We start from the raw sequence: 22,927 nt of genomic DNA on the forward strand, positions 1-22,927 counted from the left end.
GGGTTAGTTCTGACTGAAAGGAATGTGGAAAGTTTGTGAAAAATACCCATTTAAATGGATTTTGAATCGGGGGACAGGGACTGGAGAAGATGGAAGTGGGAAGATCAAGGTCCTAGCTCAATTTTAATGGAAAAATCAGCACAGAGCTCCTGGAGGTGTGAGTGCTTCTGATTAACTTGCAATCTGACCACAGAAGCAATCTGACATAGCCAATTAACTGTGGATGTTAAATTAGCTTTTCATTAGCATTAATTGTTATGATGGATAGATAATTTATGAATTCTGAGGAATACTCCACACATTCAAACAAGGGCTTTATCTTTTAAAAGCATCATTATAACAAAAATAATATTATATGTGGCTACTATTCCCTCAATGTGGGGAAAGAAAGAGGGGGTTGTGGAAGGGTTTTGGAGAAGTGGATGATGACCTTGAGATCTAAAAGATAAGATATAGGGAGGCCACATAGAGAAGGAGGTATAGGGAGGATATCCCAAGCAGAGACAGCACCAAGCGAAGGGGGCAACAGGGAATTTAATGGAATCAAGAAATGCCAGTAGTTGTGAGGGGCTGTAGTACAGAAGGGTTAAAAGAGAGGAGTGACCATAATGATGTATGATCCACATCTTCTAACGACTCATATACCACATGAAGTTTAGCTCTTATCCTAAAGACAACGGAAGTCACCCAAGCATTTTATACAAGGAACGGACTTTCACTTTAGAAAAATCCCTCTGGCAGCTGGAAGAAAGGGAGATGAGTAATATGTAGGCAGATTGAAGGCAGAAAGACCAGTCCACATTCCAAGAGACGAGTTGGTGGCCAAAACATGGTGGGGGCCCCTAGCCGAGTGTATAACTAAGGCTTGTTCTGAAGAGCTGGAGAAAGAACTTACATTCAAACTGCCTGGTTATATCATTAAAGTCTCTCGCCACCCCTTGTTTGTCAGAACATTGCTTGAGCCAATTTTTTAAACCATAAGCCTGAGGAACAAGAATATCACGTACATTGAGGAAATTTTAATTTAACTTTCCTGAGAGCTGGAAACCAACTTCTTGCAAAGTTCAGCACATTCCTCAAAGCTGCTCTCACTTCCCTGCCTGGCTGAGTCAGGGAGGAAAAGGGCTTCGTTGCTAAGACAACTCCATCCAAGGCCTTCCACATTGCCTGCCCTCTGCTTAAACCCTCTGGGATTGCTTGGAAAATTACAGACCTAAATTATAAATGCCTCTTCTTCACTTATCTTTTCCAGAAACACCACTTAGATATCGCTTTCTAGCAACCATTTTATTTCTGTTACCAGTTTCACCACCCCAGACTCTCTCTTTCTAAGGAAACCTGGACTTTCCAGTCAAATTGGATTTTATTTTCTGAAATTTTCAGACTTCATTTGCTATTATCCTATTTGTTTGAAAACCATTCTAAGAAGTAGATAGGGAAAGAGAAAGGATGCTTCTGATCTAATATATTGCTCAAGTCTAAGTGCTATGAGGCATACAAGTACCAAATCTACACTCATTTCCTTGTTAAAACATATGACACCATATATTGAGTAATAGCAATATTATATACTAGCATCTGGATTTCAACAAAGTGTTTGGCAAAGTTTCAGGATAAGGAACAAGGTGAGGAAATGAGGACTGGATAAGGTTGTATGGTTAGCATGATTCAAATCTGACAGTATCCACAAGGTGTTGATTAATGAATTGCTGTCATATTGTGGGAAGGTTTCTAATTTTAACCCTTTCCTGTTCCTCAAATTTATAGTCACTTAGCAACATATGTGGGTTGGTTGTGCAAATGACCCAATTCATTTAGTGCAACGCTAGGCACTTAGCAATTGTTCAATAAATGTTTGTTGAGTTTAATGGAGAGGAAACTGTTGATACTTTATGTGACCAAATCACAATTGTAAATGAGTTCATTAGGCTGAAAGTCAAAATACAAATATGATGATACTGAAAATGGATAAGTGAATTTTGTTCTTTTGGACTCAAATAATCAATGGTACAACTATAGCAGTTGGGAAGCCCAATTTAACATATAAATTAAAACATGTCTTTAAAAAGTTAGCACTACAGGCTAAATATGAATTAATAGGCTGTTCCCTTCTCCTACAAAATTAATATAAGTTACAGAATGTCATGTGCTGATCAAGGGCAATCATAGCCTGTTGTTCTCTACACTGTTTAGATAACATCTGAAAACTGTGTTTCATGATAGGCACTGCATTTTAAGAGGATTATTAATAAAGAAACCATAATGCCAAAGGGATTCCTATAAGAAATGGGTGGAGATATTTGGATAATATGCCTAGGTTATTTTTAGAAACTTTTTTTTTTTTTTTTTGAGACAGGGTATTGCTCTGTCACCCAGGCTGGAGTGCAGTGGCACGATCTCGGCTCACTGCAACCTCTGCCTCCCAGATTCAAGTGAGTCTTCTGACTCAGCCTCCCAGGTAGCTGGGACTACAGGCATGCACTACCACACCCAGATAATTTTTCTATTTTTAGTAGAGACGGGATTTCACCATGTCAGACAGGCTGGCCTCAAACTCCTAACCTCAGATGATCCACCCACCTCAGCTTCCCAAAGTGATGGGATTACAAGTGTGAGTCTCCACATTGGGCCTATTTTTTAGAAACTTGAGCAGGAGTAGGGGTGGTAATGGGAGTCTTCATGATAGCTACCTCCACATATCCAAAAGCTATCATCTACAAGCAAGATTTATTCTTAGTAGCTCTAGCTTAGCTCGACTAAGCTAAGTTTAAATTAGCTTAACTAGGAGCTTGAAAAAAATAATGACAAGCAAATTTTTGGCTCTAGATAAGAAATATTTCTTTATCAAACAAAATGATTGACAAATGAAACAGTGACTACCCCAAAGTAATAGTAAAATGCAGATAATTTTTAAAGCAAATTGTTGCATGAAATAGTTTCATGGGTTTTTTTAATGTTTGTAAATTTATTAGGTAACCCCCACTCAACCAGAATAGGTTCAAAGCAACTCCTTAAAGTACTCCATATTTTGAGGTTCCATCCACCTCTAAGACTGTCTGATTGTGATCACAGTTGTGTTGCCAGAAAGCCAAGAACAAAACAGAGTTAAATCACTGTCCACCACTATCATCATGCAGACTAAGAGACATAGGGTTTAAGAAATATTAATTCAAGGCCAGGCGCTGTGGCTTATGCCTTTAATCTCTGCACTTTGGGAGGCCGAGGCGGGTGGATCACAAGGTCAGGAGTTTGAGACCAGCCTGACCAACACGGTGAAACCCCGTCTCCACTAAAAATACAAAAATTAGCTGGGTGTATAAAAGCGCCTGTAATCCCAGGTACTCAGGAGGCTGAGGTAGGAGAATAGCTTGAACCCAGGAGGCGGAGGCTGCAATGAGCTGAGATTGCACCACTGCACTCCAGCCTGGTCAAAGAGTGAGATTCCATCTCAAGAAAAATAAATAAATAAATAAATAAATATGAATTCAGTTGAATTCCACAAGTGTTTTGGATTTCTTCTTTTGTACTAGGCACTTGTAGTTACTGAATTTATAACTGAATAAGACATAGTACTTGGCCACAGGAAGTTTATAGTCTTACGTTGGAAAACGTCCTGAATAGATAACTTCAAGATGCTTTCTATAACAGTGCCTGCCATAGTTGGCACTTGTGTTAGTCTCTAATTGCTGCTGCAACAAATTACCAAAATTTAGCACCTTACAACAGCACAATTTTTTTTTTTAAATCTTGTTCTGTTGCCCAGGCTTGAGTGCAGTGGCATGATCATGGCTCACTGCAGCCTCGACCTCACAGGCACAGGCAAAGCTCCCACCTCAACCTCTTGGGTAGCTGTAACTATGGGTATGTGATACCATGCCCAGCTAATTTTTGTATTTTTTGTAGAGATGGGATTTCACGCTGTTGCCTGGGCCAGTCTTGAACGTCTGTCCTCACGCGATCCGCCAGCCTTGGCCTACCAAAGTGCTGGGATTATAGGCATGAGCCACTGCACCCGGCCAACAACACAAATTTATTATCTTATGATTTTTGGAGGACAGAAATCTGAAATGGCCACAGAGGTGGTATCTGTGAGTGAAGTGAGCCAGCTGGGACCTAGGGCAGGAGAAGGGCCCATGCCGTGTGTATGTGAGGAAGCTGCAACTGAGCTCCAGCCAGTTTTAGCCATGTAATATTTAGCCCAGTGTTGTTACATATTTCAATTTTTCAAGAGGAGCTGCAAATCTGGCTATTTATATATAAATAATCAAAAGCTTTAACACTGGCAACTCCTATCAAACACCTCTGTGGACCAATTTGGCCCATATTCTACTAGTTTGCAAACTCTAGTTAAAGACAAAGAAAAGACTTGGCTAATTAATCAATAGTTCTAAACCTGGAGTCTGGAATAGAATTCAGGAGTCTATGAATATGAATGGGAAAAAAGTGTCTTATTTTAATTTATAGAACATAATTTGTATATGTCTTCCTACAACTGTATATTTAAACATAGAAAATAAATACTATATCTTTATTTTACTAACCTCTAATAGAAATTTAGCATCTCCTTATTTATGAACATCAGTCATAGACCACAGTACTGTTGGGAATACCTGTAAATATCATCCATAGAAATCACAAGTATTTTCATATTACACTACAGTGTTGCAGTGTCTCAAAATGTCTTCTATGCTCATCATCACTTTGAAATGGGCAATTTGTAGATCTACTCTAGATCTTGTGTAATATACTAATGAAGAATCACATACAACACCATCATCATGGATTTGCTTTTATTTTAATATTTCGATAACTGTATTTCATCATATTTGGTTACCTTTGTAATGATATTTTATTTAACAAACTTAGAAGGATTATTCTGAGATTTCAATAGATGTCATAAGACTACAAAGGGATTCATAGTGCACATGCCTCTGTCTGTCTCTCTCTCTCTGTCTCACACAAACACACAGACACACACGCACATACAGACACACACAAACACATATATGCACCAACTCTTGAACCAACTGAGGAGAATGAAGAAGAAAGCAAGACAAAAGACTCCTCAAAAATCTTTGATTAAATGTTTGTGTGTGGCTACCTGGCCCTTGTCAATCTGTAACTGTCACTGAGGCATTCTTATTAATTCTTTGAGCCTCTCAGGTGCTGTAGTTAAATCTAATTTCAGTGACTAGGAATAACTGAGCCTTGGTCAAAAACAGAAGCCTGCTGTTAAACTATATTATTAAAGTGGGCTACCCTAGGAAATGCATTTTATTCAGTAAGTAAGTCACACAGTAACTTAGGCTGTATAGCTAGAGATGCTGTTCTTTTGTTTGAGATCTTGCTGGGCTGCATAGTTAGAGATGCTGTTCTTTTGAGATCTTGCTGGGCTGAGGCGCTTCTGACGGCTTGCTCACCATCCCATTTAACCAAAGACTCTCTCTCTCTGCTGATGGATGATCACTGGTTTCTTTGCAGGTCTGGGAAATGTGTTTGGCTTGCTCCCTGATATGACATGCCTGCTCAGCTTGCTGGCTTTTGCAAAGTTTAGCTCAGTTGTGGGTTTTTCTTGCTTCCAGGAGACTTGGGTTGGCTTTTCACATTCCTAGGTCTCCTGTGTCTGAAAACCTTCAGTTTGGCTTTACAAATGATCCTATAATGTAACACTAGCTCCTGAATGGTAACGTAAGTTTGGTAATAATAATAAAATAGAAATAGGGAGCAATCAGAGATTATTAGCATGGGCATATGAATTAAGCCATATTGCAACAAATCTGTTTCAAGAGTAATAATCTTAGTTTGGACAGAATTGAATTCAAGACCTCAGCCTTGCTGGCATTTCCCACATCCACTTCCTCTAACTATGAAACTTTCCAGATATGTACTTGAATGATATGTGTTCCCAACTAGACTTCATATGGTCTTCTAAAAGAAAGTCTCCTCTCAACCTCTTTTTTCAAATGCCCTGATATTTTTTGAGTCCTAGGTAGCTGAATATCCTCTAAAGTTATATATAAGAAGGTCCCCATACCTCTATGGTCTCCAAGAACAGAGATTATTGTTTCTTTTGTTCATCAGGTATCTCTAGCCTGGCACATGAAAGATGTTCAAAAAATATTAGTTGGTTTAACAAATAAATGAATAAATGCAATATGAATAATTATAATTACAATTATAATACTTTCCTCAAAGATTATTGAAAGAATTATTTGAAAACATTCATGAACTTTTAAATCTCATGAAAGTGAATAAATTGGATTCACTAGTGCCATAAACCATGGTTAATTCCACACCTTCTCTTTATGTTATGTCCAATAAGAAGTGCAGAAAGCACATTTACACAACTCTAATCGTCTTTTGTTTATATAAAAACCTGTTTCTAAGCAAAATTATACAAGTGACATATTTCATGTTTGCTGCCATTCAAACCTCCTTTTGTCAGTGCTACTCTATTTTGAGGGGGTATCAATTTCCAGGGGCCCAAGGCCCTCAGAGAATCTTGTACATTTTACATAATTAGTTTTGAAGATTCTCTCATCCTTACTGCAGACACTGAGCATTTGCTACCATTGCCTCTTCATCATCACAACTTATCTTTCCTATCTTATATTTTTTTAATTTTTTATTTTTATTTTTTGAGACAGAGTCTCACTCTGTCACCCAGGCTGGAATGCAGTGGTGCGATCTCGGCTCACTGCAACCTCCACCTCCCAGGTTCAAGAGATTCTTCTGCCTCAGCCTCCCGAGTAGCTGGGGCTACAGGTGCACGCCACCACACCCAGTTAATTTTTGTATTTTTAGTAGAAATGGGGTTTCACCATATTGGCCAGGCTGGTCTCAAGTTCCTGACCTCATGATCCACCCACCTCGGTCTCCCAAAGTGCTGGGATTACAGGCATGAGCCACCATGCCCAGGCTCCTATCTTATATTCTTTCTCAGCATTAAAAAGCCAACCTTAAAACTTTGTGTATGTGGTCATGTTATCCGCGGGTTACTACTTAATGTGATATTTCCCGCGTGGTGTGTGTGTCTTTCATTAGGAGCAGCTACTTCAGCCCTCCTGGCAAAATAGCAGGAGAATATTGGCTCTTCCAAGAACACTTCATATGGTGCCACATTGGCAGCTACCTATTTTATCTGTGCATAAATCCTGCCCCAGTAACACACACTAAGGTGTTTCTCATCTGTGCTCTAAGTGGATGAGAAACTAGGTTCAGATGGTGAACTAGGAGACTCGGGCAAATTGCCTCCTCTCTCTCTGCCTTAGGTTCTTTACCTATAAATTGAAAAGTGGGAAAGGTAGTGCCCCAGATTTTCTCATCTTTTCTGCACCTAAAACAGTAATGATTCTGAGATTCACTGGAATATGCTTCATATAAAATAAACCAGGTTAAAAGGGAAATCCTTAAGAGATACTGCTGTTTTTCTCACACTTGCCATTAGACTCTTTATGATAATAGAATAATTTAGGAGCCAAAAGTATAATATATATTTTTTGCAGTACATAAGCTTTATGAAGACAACAAAGTGATTTTTGAAGAATGACCAGCCAGGCGCTGTGGCTAATGCCTGTAATCCCAACACTTTGAGAGGCTGAGGCAGGCAGATCACTTGAGACCAGCAATTTGAGACAAGCCTGAGCAATATGGCAGAACCCCATCTCTACAAAAAATTCTACAAAAAAATTAGCTGGGTGTAGCGGCATGTGCCTGTGATCCCAACTACTCCGGAGGCTGAGGTGAGAGGATCACTTCGGTAGGTAAGGTTGAGGCTGCAGTGAGCTGAGATCATGCCACCGCACACCAGGCTGGGTGACAGGGTGAGACTCTATTAAAAAAAAAAAAAATGAACAAATTCATTCTCCAAAGAGAACTGAAGAATACAAATTTTACCGAACTATACAGAATATATTCCACAGTGCATTCTGATTACTGCTTTTATTTCCTCTGCTTTCAGGATCTTGTGACACCTAGAATGATTCTTCAAGCCACTTATTCTTTGTGATAACACATTTCTATGGTAGATCCTAGTATATCTAGCCTGAGCTGAGTCTTCAGCCTTATCAGGACTATCATCTTCAATGTGAGAAACAAAGATCTAAATTTCCATTTTTTTGTGGAGGGATTACTTCCTAGTTGAGATTCTTTCAACATACAAAAGCGGGAACACCATGAAATTTTCTCTTAAAAAACATAAAATATGCCTGTTGCAAGATGCGATTGTAATGCTGTTATTCAATCAGTTTGTGTCCTGCATAGTGAAGGCACATGTACACAGATATGTTCATCAGGGTAAGGCTAAACTGCTGCATCAAAGAGGATCTCCCACAACCAAAGCTTACAGGCTTAAAGAAACAAATAAATTGACTTTTTGGTCATGTCCCAACCTGAGATACATGTTGCCAGATGGTACCTCTGCTGCATGCTGGCCATTTAGGAACCCAAGGTAAAGGTGGCTCACCTGTCCTCAATATCTGTTCCCTAGTAACAACCTAAATTCCACGTATGAGCTTAAAAATAGACCACAAGCTGGTAATTTTATCACTTTGTAGTTTAAAATGTGATCCATAAATCCTCTTACCTCTTCGCCATATACATTTGCCTCTCTTTTTAAAAAAATCATGGCATGGTGACTACTTTTATGCCATCATATGTAGTGGGTAAACTGTTGATAAAATGTAATACAATTCTCATTTTTTTTAGGTTCTATTGAGGGAATTAATGAATCTGAAGATTTCCTTGTATGGTATGTATGATTCTCCTGTTCGATAAAAGATGTCAAGGATTCATAATAAAGATCTAGGTTTTCTAACATCTTATTTGCCATTGTGTTGATACACCAATATCAGGCTGTTGTTTCTGCAGCAGTGACCAAACTTCAAAATATAAAGGAATGTGTTCTTTTGTGTTCTGTTTTTGTTGACACTGGATTTTTGTTCTGAACAAAAATAAAAACTTTTCTTTTTTTTGGTTAAGTAGAGACTTTGACCAAAAAGAAAACATAAAAAGACAACAATGTGTTGGTGTAAGCCCGGAGACAGTGGTGACTGTTTTTATTTTTATAGTGCATTATGAAAGACAGTTTTCTAAAAAGTTTGAAGGCAGCTAAGAATGAAATACTTTTAAAGATCTATGGCTCTTTTAAAGATATGACTTGGATGATCAGCATTCGTCTTTGAGCAATGAAAAGTAAGTCAGTTTATACAGTAGCATATTTACCGGCCTAGAAAAGAAAAAGGTATGCTATTCACATTCATAGAATCCAAGTTTCTTTTCGCCATGGAGAACCAAGATGTTTTATTGGTTCAAACTGTCACACAGTTTTTTCGCAGGGCTAGGTCTCTTGGGCAAGGAGTCCCACAGCAATTGAGCAAACACCCTGGAGTTATATGTAGCTCAAGACCACCACAAGGGTTGCTAGAGAGGGCAGGCCAACCACTCTGTGGGATCTGAGGAAGTGGCTTCTGAGAATTAGATGGTCTCAGGGGCATCAGAAGCCTGACTGTGCATGCCTGCCTTCAGCCTGGTGATAGGTCCCTGCTAGGGTGCTGAGGCTCCCAGATCAGCAAGGTCTCACAGTCCCCCAGCCCCAATCAGGTTAAGCCTGGGATCCCCTGCCATGCCCGGTCAGACAGCCAAGACACTGACACTCGACACTTGGCCCTACCTCCCAGAAAACTGCTTCTCAGGCCTCCCATGGCTGTCCCACAGTAGTTTTGGCCCAAATCATTTCCTGCTACATTTCCTTTCTTCATTGCTGTGTAGAGAAGTGTGACAGGGCATGAAAAATAGAACTGTGAGCCAGATAACACATTCTATTTGAAAGGAATGATCTGGTATCCTTCAATAAAAAATAATTGTGCTTGTAATATCAAATGTGTGGCTACAGACTTGCAAAAAACCCAAAAGACCACGGGATGGAGTGGTATAGTGGTAGAGAACGGAGAGACAAGAGATCAGAAACACCTGGGAAGAGAAGGTTCCTAATTAGAAGATGTGGCTTCAGTGTTCTTGAAGGCACTCAGCTATAGCCAAGGCCTGTCCATGACACAAAAGGGTGAGGTGAGGTTAGTGATACATATAATTTCTGCTTACATTAAGCCTATAAAATTAATTAGCCTAATTGGCTAATAATTAGTTTGTATTATTAAGGATGGTTAGAAACCAGTCTCATATCTTGTAGTATATCATTATTAACAGAAATATTTGTAAACTAAGATTACCATGTATATGAATGTATTATTAGTTCTAAATATTCTCGGAAGGTAATTTAATTGGAAAGCAGTCATTCTCTTCACTAGCATGTGCACTCATGTGCACACACAGAGCACTCAAGGAAGGACTGAAAAGAGAAAGACGAGTAAGGAAAAACAACTAAGGAAAAAGTAAAGCAGAATTGGAAATCAAAACAAAATTACATCTGAAATGATGTGATTAATAAAGTAGCCAAAGAAGGGCACTCAAATATCAAAGTAATACATGAACAGAGGCATTTTCCAAAACTCCAAGTAGAATAAGGGAATCATTTCACTGTACAACTACAACAATATACACGCAACTAGTCTTCCTTTCTAGTCATAACAAAAATTACTTGAAACATATACAGAATGAAGGAAAGAATTCCGGTTTTGATACTGAGAATTCAAGGAGAGAAAAGTTATTTTCTCCAAAGGCTGAAAATCTTATTTTTATATATATATAGTGTGAATATATATATATAAAATCAGTAGTTGCTGTATATATATACATATATATATACATACATATATATATATTCTGTGAGCATATACGTAAAATTCCTTTTATCTCTTTCATCTCGAGACCCTGAAATAATTTAATCTTCTTGCAAAGTTTCTTAAAAAGAGACTGTAAATGTTTACATTATTAAGCATGTATTTAATGGAGAAAAATGAACAAGAACAAAAATTTCAGCTGAGGTATTTTTGCCAAGAAAAGATCTCCAGAGTGAATTTTGTGACAGCTTGGAAAAAATAGAATAAGGTAGGTTCTGTGTAGAATAATGCTGTTTGGAAAATTATAACTGGATTTTAAATCCATTTTATGATAGTAACAAGTCACTTCAAGTTTTTCCTTACATGGTGTTAATTAAGCTACATAAAATCAGGTTCATAAAATAAACTTTTCTTCTTTCACAATAGAAGAATCAAGCAGTTATCACTTTAACCAAGTGATCAAATATATGATCCCCAGTAATGGAACACATTGTCATAATATGACTCTTGGTGTGATGGTATTGGAAGTACATAACATAATCTATATTGTATTTTCCCAAAAATGTTTAACCTAAATATTAGCACCAGAAAACAATCAAATCCAGATTGTGGAACATTCTCTGAAACAGATTGCTCTAACCCTTCAAAAATGTTAATGCCGTGAAAGATAAACAGGAGAGGGAACTATTCTAGATTAAAGGAAACTAAAGAGACATGACAACCATATGCAATGTGATATGTGTTGGATGTTTGTTCCCTCCAAATCTCATATTAAACTATAATCTCCCATGTTAGAGGCGGGGCCTAGTGGGAGGTGTTGGATCACAGGGGCGAATCCCTCATTAATGCCTTAGTGCCATTCTCATGATAATGAATAAGTTCTCTGAGTTTGTGTGAGACCTGGTTGTTTAAAAGAATATTTCTCTCTCTCTCTCTCTCTCTCTCTGTCTCTCTCTCTCTGTCTCTCTCCTGATCCTGCCATGTGATGTGCTGGCTCTCTCTTCACCTTCTGCCAGCATTGCAAGCTTCCTGAGCCCCTCACCAGAAGCAGTTGCTGACACTAGGCTTTGTATATAGCCTGTAGAACCATGAACCAATTCTAGTATATGGGTTTTCATTGTACTATTCTTTCAACTTCTCAGCATGTTTAAGATTGTTTAAGGACACTGGGTTATTAAATAGTAAATGAGGACTGTTTCTCTCTTGTTTTGTGGGGGAAGGGGAAGTTTCCTGTGAAGACCAAAAAACCTGCCAGACAAATTCCATTAAGAGCTGTAACACTCTGTGTTTCAGGTAATAAGTGAAGAAGGGACAATACGCTATCTCCATTTTGCAATTTCTACTATACTCTCATGGATCTAAGTGTTCAGCATCTCTGGTTATAAAATAGAAGATAATCAGATACTATATGCCTTTTAAAAAAATACACCATTACTATGAAGTAGTCTTGCCGAAAAAATCAAACCTAAAATGGACCAAAGACCTAGGTCAGTCATTTGCAAACATCAGTGGGATTAGGAGAACCCAAAAGGCTTGTTAAATCAGATTGCTGGACTGCAAGTCCAGAGTTTCTGATTAAATAGGTTTAGGGTAAAGTCCAATCATTTTCATTTCTAACAAGCGGGAGTGCTGAGGCTACACCCCATGACCATCTTTTGAAAGCAAATTTTCTAGATTAACCTGCTAATTTACAGAAACTCCAAAGGACAGAGAAACATGTTAAATAATACCATGGGGATGTTATCAACAAAACCAGACTGTGGGCAAGTCTAAAAGAAAAAAACAGTCTGTGTGTCTTAAATAAATAAATTGCAATTTAAATAAAGATGAAAGGGGAATATATAGGTTAAAAGAGATTTAGGCCAGGCCCCATGGCTCATGTCTGTAATCCCAGCACTTTGGGAGGCCGAGCAGGTGGATCACTTGAGCTCAGGAGTTCAAGACCGGCCTGGGCAGCACAGTGAAAACCTCTCTCTACAAATAAATACAAAAAAGTAGCAGGGCATGGTGGTATGCATAGATCACCTGAGCCCAGGAGGTCGAAGCTGCAGTGAGCCAAGATCATGCCACTACACTCCAACCTGGGCAACAGAGCAAGACTCTGCCTCAAAAAAAAAAAAAGAGAGAGAGAGAAAGAGATTTAAAAGATATGCCAATCAACTGCAATATGTAAAATTCTACTTAGATTCTTATTTAACATTACTTTTTAAAAGCGTATTTATTACATTTAAGAGAAAATTAGAACTTTGGCAATTGACTGGATGAATTATTACTTTTATAGATGTGTTAGTGGTATTTTTACTTTTTTGAAAGAGAGTTCTTCCAGCACTTTGGGAGGCCAAGGCAGGCAGATTGCTTGAGTCCAAGAGTTTGAGAGCAGCCTAGGCAACATGATGAAACCCTGTCTCTACAAAAAGTACAAAAATTAGCCGGGCATAGTGGTGCACACCTGTAGTCCCAGCTATTGGGGAGGCTGAGGCAGGAGAATCACTTGAGTCTGAGAGGCAGAGGTTGCAATGAGTTGGGATTGTGCCACTGCACTTCAGCCTCGGTGACAGAGTGAGACCCTGTCTCAAAAAAAGAAAAAATCCTTTTATGTTGATGTCAGCATGTCTTCCAGGCATATTCAAAGTACACATGTATGTGATGATTTCTTCATTATTTTGACATTTGAGATGTCGAAGTACTAAACCACCAAACACACACATAATCAGTATAAGTTCTATTTTAATCACAAGCAAAAATATCAAAAATGATTTCATCTAATTGTGAAAATATCATATATAAAGAATACATTATAATAATAGCAGCATTGGAGCCAGGTGCATAATGTCATGAGAAATCGTGTCCAGCTCATGAAATAAATATCCACAATCCTAGGTGGCAGAAAGAAATGTATTATCAATGTGTAGCTTAAAGAATAACAATAAAATAAAGACCTGTGCGTCCATCACCCAGCTTAAGAAATATAATATTATCAGTACCCCTAGAAGATCCTGAGGGCTCCATATAAATCACCTCCCCATCACTGCCCCTGGAAGTAACTACTATGCTGAAATTTGAGCTAACTATTCCTTTGCAGAACTACATGCCTTTACTACCTAACACTATAGTTTTATCTGTTTAGATACTTATATAAATAGAATAATACCATATGCATTTTTCTGTGTATTACTTATTGTTGCCGTTGTACAACCTTATATTTTTGAGATTCAGCCATAAAATGTATGCATCAGTAATCCCTCTATATTCACTGCCATATAGTATTAATTTGAACAGATATTCCAAGATTTATCAGTTTTTGTGTTGATGGATGTTTCATCTCTTCCTTTCCAAATTTTCAAATGTTCTATTTGATTGCACTATTACCTCCATTACAAAGTTACACTAGAATAGTGATGGAGATCAGTTCTTCCTGACTTCAGTGGAATGTTTCCCATTAATCATGATGCTGGTTTTTGGGCTGAAATATACATTTATATCATGGTTAAAAAAAGTATTCATATATTGCTATTTAATCGAGTGTTTTTGTCAAAAATGATTGCTGAGTTTTGGCAGGTGCCTGTTCAGCATTTACGGAGATGATGGTGTGATATTTCTCATTAGTTCTTCCAATTTAATAATTTTTTAATATAGAAGTGTCATTGATTCATGAAATGAATTCCCCTTGCTAATGATACTGGAATCTTAAAATTTGTTCCTAGAACTTATTTAGGAGTTTAGTATCAATATCTACACGTCAAATTGATCTGTAGGTCTTTTCTTTAAAACAATATGTCAGAATTTGGAATCAATGTCATCTTCATGTCATAAAAATAATTTGGAATAGTACTTTTTTAAATGCTGTGGGCTGTCTAAATAGCACTAATATTGTCTTCCCTTTAAAGACTTGGTATAACTTCTCATAGAAACAAATGGGCCCATAGCTTTTCTTTATTAATTTTCTCTGTTTCTTCTAAGGGGATCATTTTGTTTAGATTTGTCTATATCTTTTCTGATTTCAGTGTGGATATGCTATATTTTCTTAGCTAAAAGTTATTGTTGGCCAGATGCCATGGCTATGCCTGTGATCCCAACACTTTGAGATGCTGAGGCGGGAGGATCACTTGATCTAGGAGTTGCAGACAAGCCTGGGCAATATACAAAATCCCGTCTCTATGGAAAATACAAAAATTAGCCAGACATGGTGGCTGGTGTCTGTGGTCTTAGCTACTTGGGAGGCTGAGATGGGAGGATCGCTTGAGCCCAGGAGGTGGAGGGTGCAGTGAGCTGAGATTGAGCCACTGCATTCCAGCCTGGGTAACAGAACCAAAACCTGCCTCAAAAAAAGAAAAAAACAAAAAGTTTCTCTTCTCATTCAGATTGCCAAATATATTTTCACAGAGCTGAGTGAAGTTCTCATGAGTCTTCTAATTTCCTGTTTCTGTCTTTATTTCCCTATGATCATTTTTTTCTTTTATTTATTTGGGTTTGTTGTTGCTTTTTTAATTAGTTGACTTAGTGTTCTATCTATTTTATTGTTGTTTTAAGGAACGTTTTATATTTAGTTATTAGTATTATATTTCTATGTTCTAAATCACTAATTATTTTGTTATTAAATTCTTCCATTTGCATTGCTTAATTTTTATCTTTTTCATCCAGATGCTAAAACTTTATTAGTTTTTCACTTTTTTAATTCTAAGAAAATTATTTAGAGCTATTGAATTTTCCTCTAAATGTTGCTTTAGTTCTATCCCATATATATGGATATTTACTATTCCCATTTTTGTTCTTTTATAGAAGTTCTATGATACTAGTTTGTGCTTCTTTGTTAACCCAGTTGTTTAAAAGTGAACTTAAATTTTTTCATGAATTAATTTGTACTTTATAATTTTAGTCATTGTATTACATAATGTTGGTTGTATTATTTCTACATTTTGGAGTTTATTGAGTTTTTTAACTGACATAACAGTTACTTTTTTGTATATATTGAGAAAGCAACTAAAAAGGTAGATTTTATATTTTTGGAGTACAAATTTTGAGAAATACATGTGTATATATACCTTATCTATCCTATTAACAATGTTTCTTTTAGTTCTTTATATCTTTATTTGTGGTCCTTTTGATCTACATTGACTGCTTCTTCCCTTCCACACATGGCAGAAATGCTCCTCCCCACCCCTTTTAGGTTAAAGATAGCTATATTAATTGCTTTGCATGATGAAATGTAAGCAAAAGTAATGTTCATCACTTCCAGGTAGAAGCCTTTACAGGCTGATGCACAATTTATCATGTTCCCATTTGCTTGCCACAGTATCCAAAAGGGAACATTTCAAATGAAGGAGAAGCCATCAGCTTGCATCCCTCAGTAAAGAAGACATTGAAAACAGGTCCCTGCTGAACCATGATGGACATGTAGTATGAGCAAAAATTACGTCTTTGTTAGTTTAAGCTACTGAGATATAGGGAGTGTTTGTTATTTAGCAGAATAAACACAACCTACACTGCCCTATTATAGAAGTAAGAATGCAACAGTCTTCAAGTTAGATTGATTCAGCAGCCCAATGACATTTATCAAAGACTCCATTTTTCCACCATTCACTCTTGAGTTCAGCTTCCTGCTGATAACAAGAGATGCATCAGTTCTAGAACTCATATTCAGACAAGAAACAGCAAAATCAAGAAGAAAAAGCATTTTTTCTCCAATTTTCTCTTAGGAGCAGGGAAATTCCCTGATGTATTCCAGCAGATAGCCCTTTATACCTCATCAAGTAGAATTATGTCACATACCCATTTCTGAACCAATCACTGGGAAAGAGGATGGAATTTTCATGATTAACTTAATGATCTAGGATGAAATAGATGTTGGGGTGCTAACCTCAATGACTTCTACCAATAGCAAATAATATCTATGAGTATGTACACACATATGGAGGAGCTATTATTTTTAAATATTTTAATCACAATAAGAAATACACAATAGAAGCCAGGCATGGCCTGCACTTGTAGTCCCAGCAACTAAGGAGGCTGAGGTGGGAGGATCACTTGAGCCCAGGAGTTTGAGCCTACAGTGAGCTATGATCACACCACTGCACTCTAGCCTGGGCAACTGAGCAAGACTATCTAAAAAAATAATAACAAAAATAAAAATAAATTTTCTTTCTTTTTTTTTTTTTTTTTTGAGATGGAGTCTCGCTCTGTCACCCAGGCTGGAGTGCAGTGGCACAATCTCGGCTCACTGCAAGCTCAGCCTCCCAGGTTCACGTCTCCTGCCTCAGCCTCTCTGAGTAGCTGGGACTACAGGCGCCCGCCACCACGGCTCAGCTAATTTTTTGTAGTTTTTTAGTAGAGACGGTGTTTCACCGTGGTCTCGATCTCCTGACCTCATGATCCGCCCGCCTCGGCCTCCCAAAGTGCTGAGATTACAAGCGTGAGCCACCACGCCCGGCCCAAAAATAAATTTTCAAATAAAAAAAATTTAAATAATAAAAAATATAATTGCCTTGATAAATATAAGACATAATCTACATTTACCATTCCAGAGTCATTACTTTTCCCAAATTCTGAATTTAAAATTTTTTTAGTTTCCTTGGGGATAGTTTCTACATTTTGATTTGTATCTTTCTTTTTCTCTTTTTTCTATTTTATTATTATTATTATTATTTGAGACAGGGTCTCACTCTGTCACTCAGGCTGGAGTACAATGGCACAATCTTGACTCACTGCAACCTCTGCCTCCCTGGTTCAAGGGATTCTCCTGCCTCAGCCTCCCGATTAGCTAGGATTACAGGCACCTGCCACCACGCCCAGCTAATTTTTGTATTTTTAGTAGCGACAGGGTTTCACCATGTTGGTCAGACTGGTCTCGAACTCCTGACTTCAGGTGATCCACCCGCCTCAGCCTCCCAAAGTGCTGGGATTAAGGTGTGAGCCACCACACTTGGCCTGATTTGTATCTTTCTTATGTCTTTTATTTGTAATAATAGTCCCTTATATGTCATCAATAAAAACAGAGGAAAGGTTAGGCCGCGTGTGGTGGCTCACGCCTGTAATCCCAGCACTTTGGGAGGCCAAGGTGGGGAGATCACAAGGTCAGGAGATCGAGACCATCCTGGCTAACACTGTGAAACCCTGTCTCTACTAAAAAAAATACAAAAAATTAGCTGGGCGTGGTGGCGGACACCTGTAGTCCCAGCTACTCTGGAGGCTGAGGCAGGAGAATGGCGTGAACCCAGGAGGTGGAGCCTGCAGTGAGTCAAGATGGTGCCACTGCACTTCAGCCGGGGCGACAGAGTGAGACTCCATCTAAAAAAAAAAAAAAAAAACCAGAGGACAGGTTAAAATATGTAAAATTATAATCCAGAACAACCAATGACTGAAGTTTACTTGTAAATTGGCATGTATCTGAAAAAGCCATAAAATATCACTTTAACCAAGGTTTCCAAACTTTCTGACTGACAAGTCAGCCAAGTTTGGCTATTTTGTTTTACTTGGCTGAAATAAATGCTGAAATACTTGTTCTATCTAGACATCAATCAATTACCATGTATATTATCTCCTTGTCAAACACTGCTACTCCTGTTCTATTATGTACTTATTTATTACAAATGGTACATGATGTCATGATACTGAGTTATTTTCATAACTTAATGATCTTATATTACAATTTGCTTATAGGTAAAAATGTTTGTTTTATTATTTAAAGTACAATAAAGGTATTTAAATGCAATATCTTTTCATGTGGGTGATATATTTTTACTGACTAAAATGCAAATCAGAGTTTCCTAAGCATTTTAATGCACTAAATTTATATTAGAATCTAACGCTTAGGATAAATCAATCATTCCTAAACCATATTATAAGGTCTTTGGGGATAAAAATCAAGTCTTTCAAACCATATTATCTGGTACACCGATTAAGGCTCAAGAAATACTTATTGATAATATAATCTAATGAGAAATAGTCAAATTTTAAAAATTAATTACTTATTGAAATAGCAATCCGTACTCATAATTTTGAAAATGAAGCAAGTCAGTTTTCAGTCTGGCATATAAAAAGCTTGAAAATTGCTGCTCTAATAACAACAAAAATATGAACAAATCGAAAAATCAACAATTCTTAGATCTATAAGAAAATGAGGTCACAGGGAGAACCACTGCCTCTCAAGTTGGAGAAACCAACAGGTAAAACAGAAAATCACAACTTACTGGAGGAGAAACTCATGAGCTGAAACTTCCGTGGGAACCGGCACCATGGTAGGAAAATCTAAACTTTAATTGGCAAATTACTGGAGGCTTAGTGTGGACATATCTGAGAGATAAAGACTCCAGAGGGATTCAATCATCAGAGGGCACTTGAACTTTTGTAAGTTTTATCTCTTGGAGCTCTGTTAAGTTCTCATAATGAATAGTAAAAAAAAATCCATTTACGTTTCTGGCAAGAGCAGGGGACAATAAACAACTGCGGAATACGTCATTGTGTTCTGTTCTCAGTAAGACCTGTCTGGCCAGTGGCAGTGGCTCACATCTGTAATTCCAGCACTTTGGAAGGCCAAGGTGGGAGGATTGCTTGAGCCTAGGAGATCAAGACCAGCTTGGGCAATATAGAAAGATCTCATCTCTACAAAAAAATAAAAAATTAGCTGCACATGGTGATAAGCACCTGTAGTCCCAGTGACTTGGAAGGCTGAGGTGAGAGTATCATTTGAGCCCAGGAGGTCAAGGTTGCAGTGAGCCATAATGGCACTACTACACTCCAGCCTGGGCAACAGAGCAAAACCCTGTCTAAAAAAAAAAAAAAAAAAAAGCCCTGCCCTCAGGAGAAACCATTTAACCAGAGCCTAACCTGCTGGGGTTTTATCAGAGCCTAACTGATCTGGGCTGGGGAGGATCACTGGTGGAGGCTAACAGGCATGTGTGAAGTTCATAATTCAGAGGGCTAAGATTTAATCATGGGACTATACAATGCTTCCCTTCCTCCAAGACCTTAGCACCATGTTACTGGAGGCCTATTTACAGAAATTCCTTTTATTCAATACATTATGTACAGCTATCAAGAAATAATTACAAAACATACTAAAAGGCAAAAAAAAAAGACAGAGAAAGTATCAGAGCCAGACTGAGATATGGCAAGGATGTTGGAAGTATCAGATCAGGAATTCAAAACAGCAGGGATTAATATGCTAAGGACTCTAATGGACAAAGTAAACGGTATACAAGAACAAGAACAGATGGATTGTGTAAACAGAGACAGCAATGTTGTGAAGGAAATCAAAAAGTAATACTACAGAATAAAAACACTGTAACTGAAATGAAGAATGCCTTTGGTGGACTGATTAGTAGAATGAATACAGCTGAGGAAAGAATCTCTGCACTTGAGGATATCTCAATAGACCTCCAAAACATAAAAGCAAACAGAAAACATACTGGGAAAAAAAAACCCAGAATATAATATCCAAGCACTGTGGGACAACTATAAGAGGTGTAAATACATCTAATGGGATTACAGGGAGAAGAAAGAAAGAAACAGAAGAACAGACGACAAAGAATTTCCACCAAATTAATATCAGATACAAAACCACAAATCTAGAAGCCCAGGGAACACCAAGTAGAATAAATGTGAAAGAAAAGTACAAAACAAACAAACAAACAAAAACAACAAATAGGCACATCATTTTAAACTACAGAAAATCAAAGATAAAGAAAAAATACTGAAAGAAGCACAAGGGAAAATCATTACTTATGGAGGAGAAAAGAGAATTCCATCCAACTTTTCCTCAAATACCAAAAACAAACAAACAAACAAACAAACGGAAAACAGAAGAGAGTGAAGGTAGATATTTAAAATGTTGAGAGAAAAAACTACCAACTGTATTCTGTGAAATTATTCTTCAGAAGTGAAGGGGGAAATAAAGACTTTCTCAAATAATCAAAAACAGAGGGAATTTATTGCCAGTAGATCTGCTTTGCAAGAAATGCTAAAATTTATTCCCTTTTTTTTTTTTTTTTGAGACAGAGTCTCACTCTGTTGCCCAGACTGGAGTGCAGTGGGGCCATCTCAGCTCACTGCAACCTCCGGCTCCCAGGTTCAAGTGATTCTCCTGCCTCAGCCTCCCAAGTAGCTGGGATTACACCTGTGGGCCACCATGCCCAGCTACTTTTTTTGTGTATTTTTTTTAGTAGAGATGGGGTTTCACCATGTTAGCCAGGCTGGTCTCAAACTCTTGACCTCAGGTGATCCACCTGCCTCAGCCTCTCAGAGTGCTAGGATTACAGGCATGGCCACCACACCTGGCCAAAAGTAATTCTTTCTTTTTATGAGACAGAGTCTACCTCTGTTGCCCAGGCTGGAGTGCAGCAGCATGATCTCAGCTCACTGCAAGCTCTGCCTCCTGAGTTCACACCATTCTCCTGCCTCAGCCTTCCGAATAGCTGGGACTACAGGTGCCTGCCACCACGCCTTGCTAACTTTTTGTATTTTTAGTAGAGAAAGGGTTTCACCATGTTAGCCAGAAGGGTTTCAATCTCCTGACCACGTGACCCACCCGCCTCGGCCTCCCAAAGTGCTGGGATTGGGCCACTGTGCCTGGCCCAAAAGTAATTCTTAAAAATAAAACAGGCTTGGCATGGTGGCTCACACCTGTTATCCCAGTACTTTGTGGTGCTGAGGTAGGAGAATTGCTTCAGCTCAGGAGTTGAAGACTAGCCTGGGCAACATAGTGAGATTCTGTCTCAATTTAAGAAAGAAGGAAGGGGCTGGGTGTGGTGGCTCACACCTGGATTCCCAGCACTTTGGGAGGCCGAGGCGGGCGGATCACGAGGTCAGGAGATCGAGACCATGGTGAAACCCTGTCTTTACCAAAAAAAAAAAAAAACACAAAAAATCAGCCGGGCATGGTGGCAGGTGCCTGTAGTCCCAGCTACTTGGGAAGCTGAGGCAGGAGAATGTCTTGAACCCAGAAGGCGGAGCTTGCAGTGAGCCGAGATCGCGCCACTGCACTCCAGCCTGGGCGACAGAGCAAGACTCTATCTCAAAAAAAAAAAAAAAAAGAAGAAGAAAAAAGGAAGGAAGGAAAGAAGGAAGGAAGGAAGGAAGGAAGAAAATGATAAATGTCAGAAACTCGATCTACACGAAAAAGAAAAGCATTGGAAAAGAAACAAGTGAAGGTAAAATAAAAACTTTTATTTTTCTTATTTTTAATTGATCTAACAGATAAGAATTTTCTCTAATAATAGCAAAAATGTCTTCAATTATGTATACTTCTGCATATATATACATATATCTTTATTATACTCATGCAAAATGAATGACAGCAATGATACAAGGGAAGGGAGGAAAGAATTAGGATTATTTTGTTATTATAAGGCACTTACACAATCAGAGAAGCTGTAGAGTGTTATTTGAAAGTAGGCTTGGAGATATAAATACACATTTAGTTGTAAATTCATATTACAAACTCAGGGGCAACCACTAAAAAAAAGTAAAAAAAAAGAAGTATAACTAATATGCTAATAAAGGAGAGAAAGTGGGATTATACAAAATGCTCAATTAAAACCATAAAAGGCAGAAAAAGAGTGGAAGACAAAATAGAAACAAAGAACAAAGCCAACATATAGGAAATAGTAACAAATATGGTGGATATTAATTCAACTATATCAATAATCACTTCAAACATTAATCGCCTGAATACACTAATTAAAAGACAGAGATTGTCAAAGTGAATCAAGAAACAAGATTCGACTATATGTTGTCTACAAGAATCTCACTTTATTAAGTTACAATAGATGCTGGCATGAAAGCAGTGAAAAGGGAACACCTACACACTGTTAGTGGGAATGCAAATTAGTACAACCTCTATGGAAAACAGTATGAAGATTTCTCAAAGAAACCAAAAGTACATCTACCATTCAATCCAGCAATCCCATTACTGGGCATCCAAACAAAGGAAAAGGAGTCATTACATCAAAAAGACACCTGCATATGTATATTTATCACAGACAATTCACAACTGCAAAAATTTAGAACCAACCTGAGTGCACATCAACTGATGAGTAGATAAAGAAAATGTGGTGTATATGCACCACTGTAGAATAATACTCAGCCTTAAAAAAGAACAAAATAATGTCTTTGGAGCAACTTGGATAGAGCTGGAGGTCATATTCTAAGTGATGTAACTCAGGAATGAAAAACCAAATACCATATGTTCCCAGTTA

At 38.0% G+C, this 22,927-nt stretch overlaps 1 non-coding gene across 1 annotated transcript; it reads right to left on the reverse strand.

Annotated features, from left to right (window-relative positions):
• Positions 1-11,954: 11,954 nt before the first annotated feature.
• LOC129479953 (U7 small nuclear RNA) lies at positions 11,955-12,019 on the reverse strand. Its single transcript, XR_008656873.1, has one exon. It is a non-coding gene; the product is annotated as a U7 small nuclear RNA (small nuclear RNA).
• Positions 12,020-22,927: the final 10,908 nt, after the last annotated feature.

Source organism: Symphalangus syndactylus, chromosome 3 (assembly GCF_028878055.3).
Source record: "Symphalangus syndactylus isolate Jambi chromosome 3, NHGRI_mSymSyn1-v2.1_pri, whole genome shotgun sequence".
NCBI lineage: Eukaryota > Metazoa > Chordata > Mammalia > Primates > Hylobatidae > Symphalangus > Symphalangus syndactylus.